The 19,030-nt window shown below is 35.6% G+C and overlaps 1 protein-coding gene across 6 annotated transcripts in view; it reads right to left on the bottom strand.

Annotated features, from left to right (window-relative positions):
• Orc5 (Origin recognition complex subunit 5) overlaps positions 1 to 18,732 on the bottom strand; it is a 29,042-nt gene extending 10,310 nt beyond the window's left edge. The window contains exon 1 of one of the 6 annotated variants that reach the window (XM_074175347.1): positions 18,714 to 18,732. The gene's annotated coding sequence lies outside the window, so the exon portion shown is untranslated. Of the gene's footprint in view, positions 1 to 10,452; positions 10,736 to 14,285; positions 14,305 to 14,796; positions 14,817 to 18,713 lie in introns of those variants that run through there. The other 5 variants (XM_074175346.1, XM_074175348.1, XM_023168958.2 and 2 more) reach the window with 5 other exon arrangements.
• Positions 18,733 to 19,030: the final 298 nt, after the last annotated feature.

Raw genomic sequence — 19,030 nt, 5'->3', positions numbered from 1 at the left:
TTCTTAGACAAATTATTTTTTTCATTTACCGATTTCACTAATCCTTTGGTGATGCAAATCTGTTGTTTTTGTTCGTTTTCTTCATTCTGACTTTTTTTGGTAGCTTTTGAAATCATTGATAGCATCGTGTCCACAAAATTTTCAGCAGCCTGTTCGGCATTAATACTTGGAGTGGATATATTTTCCCAAAATTATGTAGAAAGAAATGATATCAATTTGTTTTTATTCAGCACCATTTTGTGTTTCTCATATCATTATGTTCAAATGATCAGTGAGTCAATCCTGTTTGTATGACACCTGCCAAAATGTTATTATCAGATAGGTTTGATTTAATGAATATATGGTCTATACATGTTTAGGATTCACCACATATCCTCGTATATTTATTTATTGTTGATACGAAGTCCATGCTTTCTAAAATATTCAAGTAATCATGTACAAAATCTTCCGTATTTGAAATATTTATATTAAACAATTTGAAAATGTATTGATTTGTATTTCAGATCTATATTATTCATTTTGAATAATCTTCATATTGAACGATAAGTCATTTTTTGTGGAAAAAAATTTATCGACCTTCTTTGGATATTTTCACCTTACATAATCTGAAAAATATAATTATTTTAATGAAGAACTTTATACAAGTGTAGAAAGGGTAAACTTTTCAGTTTGCCCCGATAAGTAACTGCGTAAATTCAAGGTATTTTTCACAAAGAAAAATGTTTTATTTATTCAATAATATTGCCCTATCATAAAAATAGCTACGAATTCATACAATACTTATCTTAACGTTTCGGAGGCCAAAATCTGCCTCAGTCTTCAGAAATGGACAGCATTCAAGTATCTACGCAGTTATTCCTTTGCTGATTATTTTTATTTTCCAACTTCTTCGACAGATATCAAAGGAGTTTTAAAATTAAAATTATGTCAATGTTGTTGATTGCCTCGTGAAACTTTCGATGTAGTACAAGGTGTTTTCCGATATCAGTCTGTTGCTATTTCACCAGTATCCATAGTTATCTTAACGACGGGTAGCCAAGTATGATCCATTTCTACGGAGCTATTCGAAATACAGTTCTCTCCAGATATGTGAATGAATATACGGTACTAAGCTGTCAATGTATATTTGGATCTTTTCTACACTTGCATAAACTCAATTAACTTCCTCAATACTTTGTAACGTTTTTCAGTTTCTGGTTTGGAAATTTCAGAAAAAGATCTAATTCGGAAATATCCAGGTCAAAATCATTACTTTTTCATACAGTATGTCCTATATTTTCTTCCCTTTATCACGTCCTAGGGTAATCTCGAGGTCATCTTGCATTATACAATTTCTTATTGATTGTTCATAACTCACTACAGTTCGTAAACTAATATCTTGTAAGAGGGGAATCATTGAAATATGTATTCAATTAATAATCAGATACTATTGTCTAGAAGACAAATATTATCTGTTTCACATCTTTTTCAAACAATCCACACTAACAATCCACTCAGAACAGATACATATTATGAGTGATTTTTGTGCTGGTATCTTTTTGGCAACACTGTTTTTGACAGATCACGCGTGAATCGTGTCTGGTGTCAAACTTGTTCAGTTTGGTCTATGATTCAACCAGGCATCGACTTACGAATGAACAACGCTTGCAAATTATTGAATTTTATTATCAAAATTCATGCTCGGTGAAGAAAGTGCATCATGCACTTCTTCCAATTTATGGGCACTTTCGTCGGCCCAATGAGGGAGCTATTTGGAAGCTTGTGACTAAATTTCGAACCCAATTCACATTATTGGACATTAAACCACCAACATGCACACGTAGAATGAGGACCGAAGAAAATATTGCGGCTGAATCCGCCAGTGTTCGTGATGACCGTGAAATGTCGATTTGCCGCCGTTCGCAGAAAATGGGCCTCTTTTACTCCATTATGTGGAAAATTTTGCGGAAGGGTTTATGTGTAAAACCTTAAAAGATACATTTGGTGAATTGCCACATCTGGAATGAAGACCAGCCACAAGCATTGCAAGAGCTACCGATGCATCCCAAAAAAGTCACTGTTTGGTGAGGATTATGGGTCGGTGGCATCATCGGGCCGTACTTCTTTCAAGACGACAAGGCGGAACGTTACTGTGGATGGCGAGCGCTACCGTGTGATGATTGAAAATTTTTGTTGCCCAAAATGGAAGAATTGGACATGTCTGACATGTGATTTCAACAAGACGATGCCACATGCCACACGGCACGCGAAACAAATAAGAGAATTTATCTCATGTTTGGGGCCCGTCAATTGGCCGCCTAGATCGTGTGATTTAACGCCTTTGAATTATTTCTTATGGGGTCATGTTAAGGCTCATGTCTACAGGGATAAACCAGCAATGACTGACGCTCTGGAAGCCAATATTGAAGCATTTATACGTGAAATACCGGTCGATATGTTAGAGAGAGTGTGCCAAAATTGGAACTTGCGCATGGGCCTTCTAAAGCGAAGCCGCGGACAACATTTGTACAAAATTATCTTCAAACATTAATTATATTGATCGTTCTATCGATTCCAATGAAGAATTATTTTTTTCAAACTTTTTGTGTTGTTTTGAAAATTAAATCCTATACCTCTTGAAAAATCACCAATTATATTTCGAATAATAGCACTCATTACTTTCCAGTTTCATCATCAAACTCATAGTGCATAGACATGGCTATTGTGAACTCGTAGAATGAAGCAAATATTTTCGAACAAAATTGAAAAATAAAGGAATGAAATTAGTGGTGATTCCTAAAAAGGTTTCTTTTTCACATTCTAATAAAGTTGACTTCATATAATCCGTCCTATCAGATCCTTACAGTGAAACCAGGATGAAACTTCATCCACTGAAAATAGATTTGGGGTAGGTTCTGAATGAAATGAAAGGTCTTTTTATTTCGGTCCAGCCAGGCGTACGAGATAAGTTCTTATTGAATTGGAATGTGAAGAACAGAGGCAATAGGATAATATCGTTAATTTCGCGGATTCAGGACTTTGGGAGTAACGGAGATGTAGAAATTTGATTGAAGGAGGTGCTAGCATTCCGAGCTTTATGAGCTTTTTGTGATATTTGGTCAGCAGATGACAGGTAACTTTTTCAGAGCTGTCACATCCAACCCAAGAAAATTGTGTGGGTCGACAGTTTTATGTCAATAATGCTCATTTTAACATTAAAGTTTGATGTGAGTTTTGTGATTGAAGCTTTCATTACGAAAACTTACATAAATATGTAAAACCTCTAGAGAAAATGCTCAAAATGTTCCAAGTTCAAGAAGGGCTCATGCAGTGCCGTATGAGAAAAGATGAGAGCAAAGTATTGCACAATCAAATAATTAGGAATGAACTTCTTACAGGCTACTTTATTGAATACACCTTTTCTACACCAAAACCAAAGTACTGACTCTCAATGAGCGTTCCACTAAGCAAGTTATCATTATAAGCAGATGATTAAAAGTAAATCTTAGAAATCTCAGATAAACTATCATCTTCTTTAATGAGGGTTATTGAATGAGTGTCATTAAACTGAATCCTAGTATAATTATTTTGATGTAAACAATCTTAACGAAGATGAGTCCTATAGCATATTTGCATCAACATAGGATTTAATCAACGAATATCAAAGATAGTCGAGGCTCCCTACGGCGGTCAGTTTCAAAGTTTCGACATCTACCGTCGAACGAGTTTCGCCCTCTTTCTTTCACTGCAAGTAGTAATGAAGACGCTAAACTAGATACAGTCCGTCGAGTGTCCGTCCAGTTCTCTCAACCCTTAGATGTAAGGGTGACGTAGGTACGTGAAGAGTTGTCAAAAAGGCTTGAATGTACCCCCGACTATAATGGAATGACGTAAGTTCTTGTGCACCTTTGTTAGTTCTTGTAGAGGATATCGTCAATGACCACAAGGGTGTTGTCGTCGACGAAGAAAAATGTCAAAATGACCTTGATACACCCTGAGGGTTGAGAGAGAAGCCAATGGAATTACGTAGCTTCTTGAGCAACCCTGTTGGTTACGATTGTCATTGATCATAATGGGTTGAAGAAGAAGTGCCAAAAGGGTCTTAATATAATAGGTAACCCATTTGAGGTGTATAGAGGGTGTTCTGTCAAAAGGACACAAGTGGTCCGATGGAGACCAGCCAAGCCACGCCTCGCCCATAAGATATTCTTTGTGACGCATTTGATGGTTTATTGGAAATTGAATTGACCTTTGCGGTCGTAATTGTTTATATAATTGTTAGTTTTGGTTCATTTTACAGATACTGAACTATGAAATGAGCTGTTTTGAAGTTTTAATTCATAAAATACGTAATTCATCTACATTTTTGTTATTCAATAACACCTTATGCTACCATACTCCAACAATGAATTATTATTTTGTTAGGTATACATAACAAATTTCTGGTGAAGCTAAGTATTCTTTTAGAGGAGTATTTGCATATTTATAAAAATCTTCTGCAGTTTGCTACCAAACATCTTTATGAGTTATGAATGGTTTATGGAATTGTTCAATACTATGATGTCCACATATTATTCGGCTTTTGAATGGAACAATAGGATAAAAGTTTTTGTGTGAACCAATAACATACACACATTTATATTTTTTTCCTCCGTTCTTACATGTTATTGTAGAATCTGAAAATGAAAAATAGGTAAAAAAAGTTTGTTGACTGATGTAAGATTGTCTTACATAACAGTATTGATTTTTTAAAAAATCTGTTTAAAATCTGTTTTTCCGTTAACCAGCTGTCGCACCCCTACGAACGACAACTTGTGCGAGCTAAGGATTAACGAGGTCTTACCTTTTAACGTGTGATTCCTAACACGTTCCCTTCCTTTAGTGTGGAAAGTTGGATATTCATTCAAAATTATCTTATCTGATGTACTTCCACTAATAGAAAGCTTCCATTTTCCAACTTGTATGGTGTATAAACATGAATAACTTTTGAAGTTAGTATGTCGTTAATTTGTGAAATAAGAATAATGTACAACAAATACATCGTTGTTTCTTTGAGAACAGTTCAATCACTACTACAACAAATAGTAGTATCAATGTATCAGGAGCAATTTGATCAACTTGACAACCTAAACATAACAGACTGGGATAATTTGTTTCTTGGCCATATTTGTAACATTTATGTTTCACTGGTACGGGATGATATTTAATGATAATAAACATGGGAAAGGAACAATTTGAATAATTATTGTTTGTTTCGAGGAGGTAGTTGGTTCGCGTAATAATTTTTACATTCTACATTTTTACATTTTCACAATTTAAATAATCATTATAAGTCAACCTTCACTATCGCAATATGTTACACTTGATAATGAATGACTAAATGTAATCTTATCATTAAGTCAACCTTCACTATCGCAATATGTTACATTTGATAATGAATGACTAAATGTAATCTTTTTTCGAAGTTTCAATTGAAATTAAAACCTCAAACCTCAAAACCTCAGATGGGCAGATGCCCGTCTTTCATTTGACCCATCTTTAGAACATTTTCCGTGATGTATTTTATTACGGCCGATGAACTTCGCCCTTTATTTCAATTGATAGTTGAATATATAAGTTATGTTGAATTTTTTGTTTTGGTTTCGAAACAATAAAGGCGATATTATATTTTTTTTTACCGTAGGCCGAGATTTCGTCCTTATGATTCGGAAAGCGATTGGACGACGCTATACACGGCGGTGTTGATGTGCCAGATGTCAGCCTTTTCTGTTAAAACACTACAAACCTCCGCATATAAACAAGCCACTTCTTGTGGCTTCAGGGGCCTAATTCTGTGGTGCGCCCTGCGTGGTGGTAGAACTATCACTTCTACCACTTCGTTAGCAGGCTGGGAAATAGCTATATAGCCCTGCCGCCGAAGATAGGATACGTAATCCCTAAGATTTTGGGCAGAGGAGGCGGCATGCTCCGGATGTTTTTTACACTACAGAGCATGCATTCTCGCCATGTAGCCTCTTCGCGTGGGTTCACTACTCTCGTGACAATGTCTAAGGCTATCTCTTAGCTCATGCGTCCACTCAAAGCATCCGTTGTCATTGCCAGGGTTGTCATCAGTAAGCAAACCATCGTTATGGGCCCCACCACCTTGTCTCTTACCCCTCCGAGCGAGTCGATTGTGTAGGCCCCTTCCTTGATTACCAGAAACCAAGTTTTGGGTTTACCAGGTGGTTAACCCTGTGGACCCACGGCCTGCACCGGAGGGACAATTGTGTTCTCCTTCCCGGATGCGCCTGTGCTGCCGGTCCGGTTTTGCACCAGTTGCTCGGGTAAGTGGTGGCGCAACTCACCAATGGCCAAGGGCGTTAGTGACCATTCCCGCTTATTCCTGCTTATTATTTTTTTTACCTAGTATACGCTGGTCAGTCCCTATCTACCGAAGCCCCGATACATTCGGGAGGGCGAACCAGCATTATCAACCAACGACCACTCCCCACACCGTGGGGTAAGTGCTCATTAGGTCCGATAATGGGCCCTGAGCAAGCGCAGTGAGCCAAGAATGATAGCCTTCTGCATCTGTCCGGCTGAGATTTCTGCCTTAGTGCGGCAAGAAGGTATGATTTCAAGATTCGAGAGTAGAGAGGGCATCATTCCACCAAGGACTCCAGAACAACCATCTTGACAGAGTGGTCTGGATAAAGTCTGCGGAGTTAAAAGAGGAAATCTCTATATTTTATCCATTTTTCCTCCTCTTTTCGGCTGATATTCGTCTCACCAGGAGCTGAAAACACCACGACAAATATCGTCTTGCCCGGGTTGTCGAAAAGGACTACATTATTATTATTATTATCATTATGTAATTGAGAAACACGGGTAGTGGACAATTGAGAGTGTTTGTATTTGACTTCCAGCTTTCCCAAAAATATTTAATGTTCACAGATTCAACAATATATGTTATTTCAGTTGCCATTGTCAAAGTTTTATCATTATTGTTGTTACAGCTATTTTTGTATACAATAGTAACTTTCATCTACGAATCCCGTGGGAATATCGTAATTTGATGTCAGCTAGAAAACTTCTGGGAAATCTAGCTTTCTATCAGTAACAATATTTTAACAGTTTATTGATTATAGCTGACCTGTCCTAGCTTTCCACGAATAGGTTATTATGAAAATAAATAATTTGCAACGTGGGAACATAAGACATTGAAGTTTGCTGACTTGAAGCTTTCTAGTAAACAATATGTGATGTTTTTTGTGTGGTAACAAATAAACCGATTTTTGGAAGCTTCGACCCGCGATAGGCTAACATACAGTTGGCCATAAGGCAAGCATGCTTTTGGTAGGTCAATCTCTACTAAATCGGTTTGGCCCTGGGACTTCAATACAAAAATTGTTTTCATTCGAAACTGAAGTCGTTCAAATAGAATTGGCAATTCGATCATCGATATCCTATGAATATGAGTTATCTGACCAATTGCTACAATTATATTGTTTTTCTATTCCTTCATGAATGACCTAGTCCCATCGGACATGCTAAAAGGGCTCAAATTTCTCAAAAGCATGATTGGCATTGTCTTCATAAGGTAGAAGTTCAGTAGGATTAGGTGAACTTCAAAATTTGTGTAGATAATTGTTCTGTGTTTTGACCTGGCTGGGGACTTTTTGTTTATTGAAATTGGTTACACTATTGCTCTAGAACACAGCCAGTGATAATCCCTTCCATGTGAATTTTTTAGGTCGAGTATACTCACCCTTTTGTTTGAAGGTGGTTGACAATGTTTCGTGGTGCATTTCGTTAGTTCGGACTTCCATTGTCTAAAATAATATAACTTGATTTGAAATCTCTGAAAAAATCTAAGAAGACTAACTAAAAAATGACAATTATATTAAGCAAAAAAACTGAAATTACAATAAAATAAAATACAAGCAACAAGTAAAAATTGAAGTATTAACAAGAAATGAAAATTAAAAATTATTAACAAGAAATTAAAATTGAAATTTTAAAGATTCCAAGCCAAGTTACTTCACGACGTTTCGATTGTTAGTATCCACAGTCGTCTTCGTCTTCGAGATCTGTCTATTTATGGGTCATTTGAGTGCTTTCAGCCATCCCTTCTTCCTCCTCTCCGCTTCATCGGTTTCAGCGGGAGCTGATCGTTTGGCAGGAGTTGGTTGTGTTCCGCTCGATTATAGGTTTCCATATGTTGCGGATCTCTACGCTAGCTTGGCTAAATGCGTCGTTGGACAACATACAGCTTCTATGAATTTTCCCCTAAACCAGTGTTCCTCCCTGTGGATGATTTTAGCTTGAGACTACTCGATGTTATGTTGATGAGTCCAAACATGGTCTGTTATTCCCGATTGGCTGCTTTCTTATAGCACTCAGTCGGAGTTTTTTCCAATTTACCGAGAAATTTGAGATGGATACGTTGCTTCGGCTATTAAATAACGAGATTGGGTCCCTAGCGGGCGGAGGAACAACAAGTAGTGCGTTGGGTATCTGGAAATCTTCTCTATTCACGTACCAAAACACGTTTTCGTCACTATTATAGTATTTGTGCAGTAACAGTTTGAAACGAACGTGTTTTTTTCTCGTGCCGAAAACCATGTGTGACGAAAAACAGGAGCAACTCATCAATCTCAAATTTCTTGTTGAATTGAAAAAACTCCGACTGAGTGCTATAAATTGTTGTAAGAGGCTTATGGGGACAGTTCTCCATCTGGTGCGCGTTTTTTATTGGTGTAAGCGCTTCAGTGAGGTCCGAGAGAGAACTGAAGATGACCAGCGCCCAGGTCGCTCTGTCACTGTTTCAACTCCGGGAACAATGACCAAAACCAACCAAGTTTTGCGTGCAGATCGTCTAATGAGCATCCAAATGATTGCCGAGGCTGTAAACGCCGATAAGGGAACGGTAAGAAAAATTCTGTGCGAAGTTGGTGCCAAAAAACCTGACTCCTGACCAAAAGCTCTTGCGTCAAAAGGTCTGCTCTTGGAAGATTAGAAGAAGATTCCGAACTGATGAAAAACATTATTACTTTCGACGAAACATGGTTTTTTCAATACAATGTTAAAACAAAGCGGCAATCGATGCATTGGAAGACGCCTGAATCGCCGAGAATAAAAAATCAAGGATGTCCGAATACAAATTCAAGGCAATGTTGATCGTTTTTTTTTTTCGACATTAACGGTATAGTGATGACTGAATGGATTCCAGAGGGTCAGACTGAGAACGAGACTTTCAATTTGTCAGTTTTGGCAATAATGCGAGAACGAGTTCGTAAGAAACGGCCCGAGTTGTAGAAGAACAACTCGTGGATTTTGCACCAGGACAACGCACCTGCCCATAACGTGCTACCTGTGAAGCTGTATTTGGTCCATAAACGCACTCCAGGGCACGAACACGAGCCGTACTGGCCAGAATTGGAACCGTGCGACTTTTTTTGTATCCGAAGATAAAATCTGCTTTGAAAAGGGCCCTATTTGAGTCAATGGAAGCGATAAAACATAAAACGGCAGATTTCGTAAAGGCCCTCACCAAAGAAGACTTCCGGAACTGCTTCGATCAATGGAAAAAAACATATGGAAACGTGTGTCGCAAGGGGAGGGGAGTATATTGAAGGGAAGCATTCTAATGTAGAATAATTTTTCTCTTTTTTCTCTTTTTCGTAACCAGTCTCGTTATTTAAAACCCGGACCTCGTATCATTCGAATCTGTGATCTTTACGAATATTTGATAGACTAAAAGACTTCTGAAAGAAGACTCACACTCATATGATACCCATAAGAATGTTTTTTCATTAGCATTATTGGGTATTTTCACTTTCCACAATCAGAAAAAAATTAAATAGTTGGGGAGAAAGTTATACAAGTGCAGAAAGGGAAAACTTCTATTTCACTCAGGTAAGTAGGTTACAGCATAGTATATACGCTATATGCACGAAAGAAAATGTTCTGTTTACCAGTATCTAACTTGTATTTGATATTTCTGACTAATGAAATGAGCTAATAATTTAATTAACGCGTATCTTTCGTATGCCAAAATCTGCCTACGACTTCAAATTTTAAAATCAAGTATGTATATTTCGCATCAGTTTTTTTTTTCCGGTCATTTGTTTTTTTTGTGAAATTTCCTCGGCAGATATGAAAGGATATTTTAATTTCAGAAAAAAAAACACTGTGAAATATAAATATATTCGATTTTTCAATTCTGCAGAGGGAAGGTACCTATGTATACTCTCCATTACAAATTCATGTTTTTTTTACATTGTGGAAGGTAAAAATGCCCAATAAAAAACAAATTTTTCCAAAATACCCTTTACTTCAAGAATGAATTGTTATTCACACTATTTTCGCATCCTAGTTTGAAATTGAACTTTCTGAAGTGATTTAGTTCACAGATTTATTACTATTTATGTGAGAAAAAAATAATTTCTAGTCAACTTAAATGATTCACTGTATTATATCATGACTCACCACGTTTTGCTGAAGTTATAGTGGCTTTCTTAACAATAATCAAAACTGGTTGACTCGAACTTATAAGAAATGGCGGGAATTCACAATGAACAATTGTAGGTTAAGAAGATGAAATACTTACCAAATGATAATGTATGAAATGAATCAGCACATTCGAAAAATAGTCATTGATATTATCAAAAATAATACAACACTTTTTCACATTTGCAGAAAAAACACAATTAAACAAACAATTGACTCTAACAATCTGAACCCAATACACGATCAAAACAAATCCTCTGTCGCTACCTCTAACCACCAGAAAGCGAAACAGTGCAGAAACCTTACAGCGCCTTCTATTAAAACTCAAATTAGCTCATGTATTCTCCGGTAGATGGCACAACACGAGTCATTCGAAAATTCAAATTCTCAAAATATCAATTAACTATTTCATATTATCGTTAAAAAGTATTTTAGAAGGATAACATTTTTTACACACTTCCCCCTTCGATTACACTGAAAGAGATAATGATAAAATCGTCAAGAGAACATCAATTATTGTTAAAACTTCACAAACATTTCGTGTCGAATAATGACGAATTTCAAAAATAAAATACTCACCGAAATCACCTTCTATAATTGTGAGGCCGTCAGGATTTCAATGTTGAAATTTATTTGTAATATCGACAAATGAAAATCTATTTTTAATAGAAATCAGAAGAGTATAAACCTAAAATCTAGTCCTCAAGGCAAAAAAGACTGAAAACTAATGTATTGGCAGAATTTATCAATTTGAGGTGTGTATACCCGTGAAATTTATTGACATAGAAAACGTTTTACAAGTACAGGTAATTCAAGGAGTCTCAGAATGTTTTCAATAATCAATCTAAAATTAATTCTGAACCAACTGACTCAATAATTTTTCAGGTCTGGATAAAGTATTATCGTATAGTACTACTGCTGATAAAAATTCCTATCATTTCATCATTTATTATACATAATGAACATAAACTAAGTGTCGTGGAGTAAATAATAAATAAAGTTGACGAAATGAATATTCAAATTATGAACTCAAGTATATTCTAACATCTCAATTCCCTTTGAAAATTCGAAGGTTCGGCATGTCGTGGATTCTACATGTGACACTATCGAAGGTTAACTTAGTGAATGTTTGAATTTTCTTTGGGGTTTTGATAATTCTTCTGGTGAAACCTCATATTCTGCTATACAACTTAAAGAAATATATGATGGAGGTGGCCGATACTTATTGAAAATCTGTTACTTACTCAAGTAACACTTTGTGAGATTTTCACTGGACACATACTGAATGAGAACGCTTGAGGACGCTATTGTATAACGAAACATATGTTTTTTAAACGTCCAGTGAAGTGTTATTCGAACAGCTTAATTTACACATGAATTTTATAAAATATATTTGTCACATGCATATACCAGATAATCGTTACCTTATTAAAATTATAAAAGAATGAATATTTTTATTTATTTGTCATCAGCCTCAATATATTCAAAGTTCGTTCTGACAATAACCATGTTTCTGCTTGTCGATACGATTTACGCGAAATGCGTGGCTTAGTAGGCTTAGATGATCCATGGCTTAGATGATCCATGTGGCCACATAAGTGGTTCAGCACCCAAAGTTCCCGACTCCATACAATATAACGCACTTCGGCTTAAACCAACTACTATGGTGCATTTGACAGAACGAAAACAAGAAAATGTGTGGTTACTGGAAGTGTGAGGAATTAAATGGATGTTACAGGTAAGCAAATATTACCACATAAAAATTAACTCAGTGAAAACATCTTTTTTTTTAATTCAGGATTGGCCAGTTACAAAAATTATGCTTATCAAGACTGTTCTTTACAAGAAATTGCCCACGAAATGAGAATTTCTGTAAAATCCACCAGAACTATTTCGAAAAAGAACAAATATAAATGCTACAGGATACGCAAAGTCAATCACGTCAATGAAAGGGATTACGAAAGGAGAATACGATTTGCGAAGTGCTTAAGACGTAGAAATAGGAAAGGAGCATATATTTATAAAAAAATAATACCGAAGGAGGAATCCAAATTCACTAACAATAGTTGTTTCAACATAAATATCCATTATAGGTGGAATAATACAAACGAACATTCACCTAGGAAAACCAATTTCCAATAAAAGTTCGGAATAAATGTTCGAATGGAAATTGTGGAAACAAACATCCTTAGCCCTTTCTTTTACGATGATCATTTGAATAGTGAAGTGTACTTTCATTTTCTATTCAATGAATTCGATGGCTACTTAGATGAATTGCCACTGAATATCAGCCATGAAATGCAATATTTTCAAGAGGACGGCGCTCCTCCCCATAATGCACCAATAGTAAGGAAACATTTAGATGCAATATTCCCAAGAAAATGGTTTGGAGAAAATGGACCAATTAACCAACAAGCTCAATATCCAGATCTTACTCCATTAGATTTTTTGTCTGGGGATACATAAAGGATAAAGTTGTTTTCAACACCAAGTAAGATATCGACCATCTCAAACAAAAAATTAGAGATGTATGTATATGTGCATTCAACAAAGAGGTCGTCGATTCCAGCATTTAATGTAGATTGCCATGTAGCTTTGATTTTCCGTATTGGTTTCCCAAAAGTTCATGATGAAGTAAATTGTTTTTCTGTTTGATCGTTGTCACTGATGGTCTATTTGAAATGAAACGCTATCATTTTTGGTTTTCCCCGTATAACACGAGAAGGGCGAGAGTCTCCATAAATTTTCTTCGACCATTGTATTGTTCCCGATGACAGTTACATGTTCTCCCATTTAATCGTCTTCGTATCTGTTACGGTTTAGAATATAGCAATGTTACCACATGATGAAGGAAACGTCCTTTATACCTTACCTTATTTCCAATACGTGTTTCACCAGAATAGTAGTTTCTTCAGCGTATTGTGGATAAAGTCTAGATATATTGTGACGAAAGAAAATTGAAACTTTCTATGTTTTTCACCACTTTGATTATTTGTAAGTAACTTTACTGCAATTTCGTCCAATAAGTACATTTTTAAACTTATACATTAAACATAGAAAGTTTCAATTCTCTTTTCTTCAAAATGATTTCCTACCACGTAGTAACGGCTACATCCATCAATTTATCTGTTAAAAAAATCTGTCAAAATCTGTTTTTCCGTTAAGCAGCTGTCGCACTCCTATGAACGATAACCCTCAGAAGTCGAAACTTGTGCGAGCTAAGGATTAACGAGGTCTTACCTTTTAACGTGTGATTCTTAACATGGAATTATATTGTGATAATTTGTAATTATTATCAAGAAAAGTGACGGAGGAACTAGACATCATCAAGTTCCTTTTCGAAAAGGAACTAGACATCATTAAAAATGATCTTCAACCGAATGGCTACTTCAAAGCGATTATGGAACAGACTTTGGCTAAAAGACAGCAAGAAGAAGTATTCCCTATATTTTTGAAATGAACTTTTCGAAACGTAATAACATCTTGAATAAATAATAAGATCTTCCATTTATAAAATAAAACAAGATAAAATTGTTTTCGACTTTCGATTTACCGGTATTAGAAAAAATTATTGGGATTCAATAATTAAAAGAAAGAATTTTTTTTTAAATGAGTTTTCATTGAAAATGTAGACGCTTGAATCGAACAACTTCGTGATATTTTTTAGACTAACTTCTATTTCTGATACGCAATACTTCTATTGGATATTGTATACTGATAATATTTTAAAAAAAAGCTCTTATGCATTGATATCCAAACTCACTTCTAATAAAAACTCAAGGTGAATAAAAATTCTGTATGGGCCTACTTACATCAATTTATATCAATTTGTATCCATACGTCTTTGGTTTTTTTTGGTACCACTAGTATCTATTTCAGTCATCCAAATAGCTTGTATTTCACTGGCTGTAGAATTTTTAAATATTTAGACTGTGAAAGACGGATGACAAACATTAGGTATATATTACACAATTACATACAGTGTGGAAAAGCCAAATGGAATAAATTCATTATTTCGGTTATGATACACATTTTAACAAAATCCCGAAACATGTCCAATTTAAATTATAATTTGACATACTTCACCGAAAAAATGCCACCTCTACCTTCAACCCCCGTCGAATAACAGGTACAACCCCCATTTTTCAAATGAGAAGTATAGGCTTGTGATATAAACAGGTACAACCCCCCATTTTTTAAAATGGGAAGTATAGGCTTGTGATATATTGTTTGAAAGGTCTCTTCATTCTCTATTCAAAACGGTTATCGCTTTCAAGTTTGTTGCAACAATTAAGATAAAATAAATTAAAATCATGTGCTTACCAAAATTTGATAAAATACATTCAAAACTTATTGCAATATACTCAAAAATTATTTCATGTTGAGGTATTGATAGTAAGAAAGTAAGCAAAAACCATAGCAATGTTCTTTTTAGATGGTATCCTTTGAAAAACTGTAAATAATTTCCGTGGCAACGTTAGTTTAAACCGCCTTGTCAACTTATTTTGTATGTTACCAACATTAGTTGTCAGTATTTTAATGTAAGTTTAAAGTTCTTTAACCTCAAGTCTGACAAATGATTAGATTAACGGAAATGCATAAAATAACAGTTTTACAAATGACTGGTTACGGAGATAAAACCCGAACACAACACGAAGTAGCTCGCCCATATCCCAAGGAACAATAAGCAAAATAGGGAAGCAGTTTCGCAAGCTTTGTCATATGAGAAACTACATAACGAAAGTTCAGAATTCCAATAACGTAATTAACGTAAATGTGAAACACCAAATTTAAATCACTAATAGATTTCGTTATAGTAGATTTCGTATTATTGTTTCACTATAAAATTGAAAATTCTAACAAAGTTTGAATGGTTATCTCTGCAACTTGTAATACCACAAGAATTTTACTGGAAGTAATCCAGTCTGAGAAATATTTTATTGATCTATTAGGATATTATTAAATCATAGCTGGAGATTTGATTGAGCATTTATGATAAAATTGTATACATCATATATTTGCAGATAATATGAAACTATGAATAACATAATCACCGTAAATGATGAAGAAGCCCACAAGGTGAATATTTCGTAAAAAAGTAGCGATATAGTGAAACTTCGGAAGTGAATTGTATTCAAAGAAATAACCAATAAAATTTCAGTTTCTCTCCTATCGCTGTTCTGCATTGGAAAAATAATCCACAATATTAATATTAAGGTAGTCACGTCAATTTACACTTCTTGAAAACCGCACTTTAACCATGAAATATTCTGTGAACTACGTTATTTGTTATGTTATTTGTTGTAGGTCTATAATACAGATAAAAAAATCAGCTGTCAATGCAATGAGTGTTGAACTCTGTGAAACTTCCAAACCAGTAAGTATACATATTCTCTTTCTCAACGACCAACATATTACCATTTTCATTGCCAAAATCTTAGGCATTTCTAAAAACACGTAGGTATGGCAGCTCCAGGATCTTGAACTGTAGAGAAACGATAGAAACGTTATAGTTTTATGATGCGAATTTATGTTGTGAGCAGGATATGGTTGGAATTAATCCTATTATATGTTAAAAACAAACCTAACCGGTCATGATTTCAATTCATAGTGAACTGTCAAAAATACTTTTCTCAATATCTGGTCTCATTTGAGAAGGAGGGAGCTGCAAACGGCTTCATCGACCCAGAATCTGTCATTGGTTTCGTTTAAGGCTTTAATTTATCGCATAATCTACCGGAACTAACTCTTTCCTAGACATTTCTACATCGTCTTCGTGTTACATCATCAAACAATTGTTTAACTGCAACAGGGACTATCTATACGTTGTGTAAATAATCATATGAAGCGATTTGGACTGTGAGAAAACAGTGCATTCTGTCTCTGCCTGAAATATGTGTTTGGCAGAATTTCCCTCTTGTCATCTGACCTGAAGGATCATTCACCAAATGAATTAATTGGCTTCGTTATGAAGTTGAACTCATTTTGTTGTTGAATTTGTGTAAGTCACAATAAAACCTCGTGTATTGCAGTGAAGGGTTGATTCAATAACCTCATTCTCACTTTGGAGCTAACCAAAACCAAATAAATTCTAAATGCGACTAGTCAAGAACAGATACCTGCTCAACTCTGGAATTTGTTATATCAGCTTTCTCAAATGGTTTGGACTACAAAAGAAAAATATAAAAAATCAAATTTCATGGTGTGATCTCATATCGTGGAGAATTTCTCCAAATGATGGTTATTTGGTTTTAATATATTATATTTCATTAAAACGAACTAACCTACTCATGATTGATTGATTCAGGAAACGTACTAGGAACCACCCGTATTTATATCCCCTCACAAAACTCTTCGTCGTATCCGAAAAAGATTGTAATTTTCCCAGTCAAAGGCGGCGTTTATCGAATTCTCTGCGATCTTATATATACGGCTGTACGACACAGGCAACCGAACATCACCACTCGTCTAAAACTAACCTCTAATAACCTGCACCTCAGCCTTTCATGAAAAAATCTCTGCAAGACTCGGTGACTTACTTAGGGGTAACTTTCACAAGTACCCTCCATTGAGAAACTGAGCTGGACCCTGCAGACAAGTCTGAAAGAGAACGAATCTGCTGAAAGTGCTGCAAACTCTGTAGATGCATTAGAAGAATCCTATAACACACGTATGAAATGTTTATGAGCTTGAATCGTTACCATAATCGACTGAAGATAAATCCACCTTTCCGCTACCCCTTAAACCATCTTCACAACAGTGCCATTACAGTCTGTTGAATTCATATCGTGAGGCATCTCTCTTCGAAAAAAATATGTTGATATGTTTGGAATCTAGTCTATTATACGATGAAAAAGAACTTACCTGCAGTAGGTATATCCGATGACAAAAGTCTTCCTGGCATTAGGAAAATGCCAAATTATCTGACGTCTTATGTGTATGGCAGGTTTATGCAGTCGCAGACCCATTGATCCACTTGTGGATACGTTGGCGGAAGCCAATCCCATATATGTCTAATGGCTCTGGTCGATTCTCCTTGGCTATCACCGAGCAAGATTAAAATTGGTAGTGAACTGTCAAATAAAACTCTGTCCAATAGAAAGACTCAACAAATTATATCTAGACTGAACCCCTAGTCACAAGGCCTAGAAGATAATGAAGCTCTTGACTCTCTTTTACCCCTGCCAGGAAGTGATTTGAAAAGTTTCACCAGACCAGAACGTGTTATTGGCATCACTTTAGGCTTTGACAAACAATGAACAGCTGGACTGCAGAAAGAATTTCAGACTTCTAGTAAAAGCTACGAGGATTGGCCAATTGTAAGGCATCTACACCTCCTTATAAGAGGCATACCAAACAATTGTTAGATTACACCAGAAAAGACCCGTTGTCTAACAATCTTGCTCACCAATAAATGTCGTCTGAATCATCGTATTAATAGATTTGAAAAAAGTGAGTTTCATTTCTATTTAGAAGATGGTGAACAGTAGAGTATATACTTTATGCTGTCTTGACGCGGACCAAATAACTTTTTCATAGTTTAGCAGAATTGCCATCTGATCTGAAATATGAATCATCAAATGAGTTTCTGGGCTTCGTTAGAAAACTGGAATCATTTCGTCCAGGTCAAATGCGTATAAGCCACAATAGACCCTCGCGAATTGCAATGAAGGGTCTAATACACCCACCAATTTGGACCTAACTCTAATGCGTTTTCAATGTGACGTGTGAAAAATAGATATATTGATTACTTTTGGTATTTGTTTGTTACCAAAATATTACCTTTTCTTAAATGAATTGGGCTATAAAAAATCAATGTAAACATTCAAATTGAAAAAGACATATATTCAGAGGAGATTTGTTTTTTGAGACAAAAACGTCTCTACTTCCCTATCATTAAATAAAAAATGTGAGAAACTTCCAAAGAAAAGAAAAAAGAAATTACCTACTATGGACACTATATACAAATATGTGTAGATCATGCACAGAAGTTTCTTTTAGATACAAACTGTATATAAACTTTGTAAAGAGTTTTTATTGTAGGTAATTTATTTCTTTGTTTGGAAGTTTTCCTCGATTTTTGTTCAATTATGGTGAAGTAGAAAGTCAGAAGGCTTTTTCCCAAAAAATATGAACACTCAAATCTAATGATGCGAACTTATTTCGTGAGGCATTTTTCTTTGAGGAAATGTTGTTTATATGGTTGAAATAAGTCCATTATACGATGGAAACGAACTTACCTGCTTATGATTCAGGCAACGCAGCAGAAACCGCTAGTATTTATATCCCATCACAAAAGCCTTTGTCGTATTCGGAAAACATTGTAATTTCCCCAGGCAAACGCGGCGTCGGTCGAATTCTCTGCGGTCCTATGTATACGGCCGAACGGCACAGGCTGTAACACCTGATTCGATTCCGAAGCCGTAACTTCTGGCGCATAAACGTTACGAAATGGGAGTAACAACCCTGGTATCTAGCCCTTTTTCCTAATAATGGAAACTGGACGGACGATAAAACACACACACGGGACCTTCGGCTTTTACTAGCATTTCCGGAT

Source organism: Leptinotarsa decemlineata, unplaced genomic scaffold (genome assembly GCF_025532065.1).
Source record: "Leptinotarsa decemlineata unplaced genomic scaffold, Ldec_3_MD MMD2_tig00001019_RagTag_RagTag, whole genome shotgun sequence".
NCBI lineage: Eukaryota > Metazoa > Arthropoda > Insecta > Coleoptera > Chrysomelidae > Leptinotarsa > Leptinotarsa decemlineata.
Note: the sequence above shows the minus strand (reverse complement) of the source record. Positions and strands in the feature narration are given on the sequence as shown.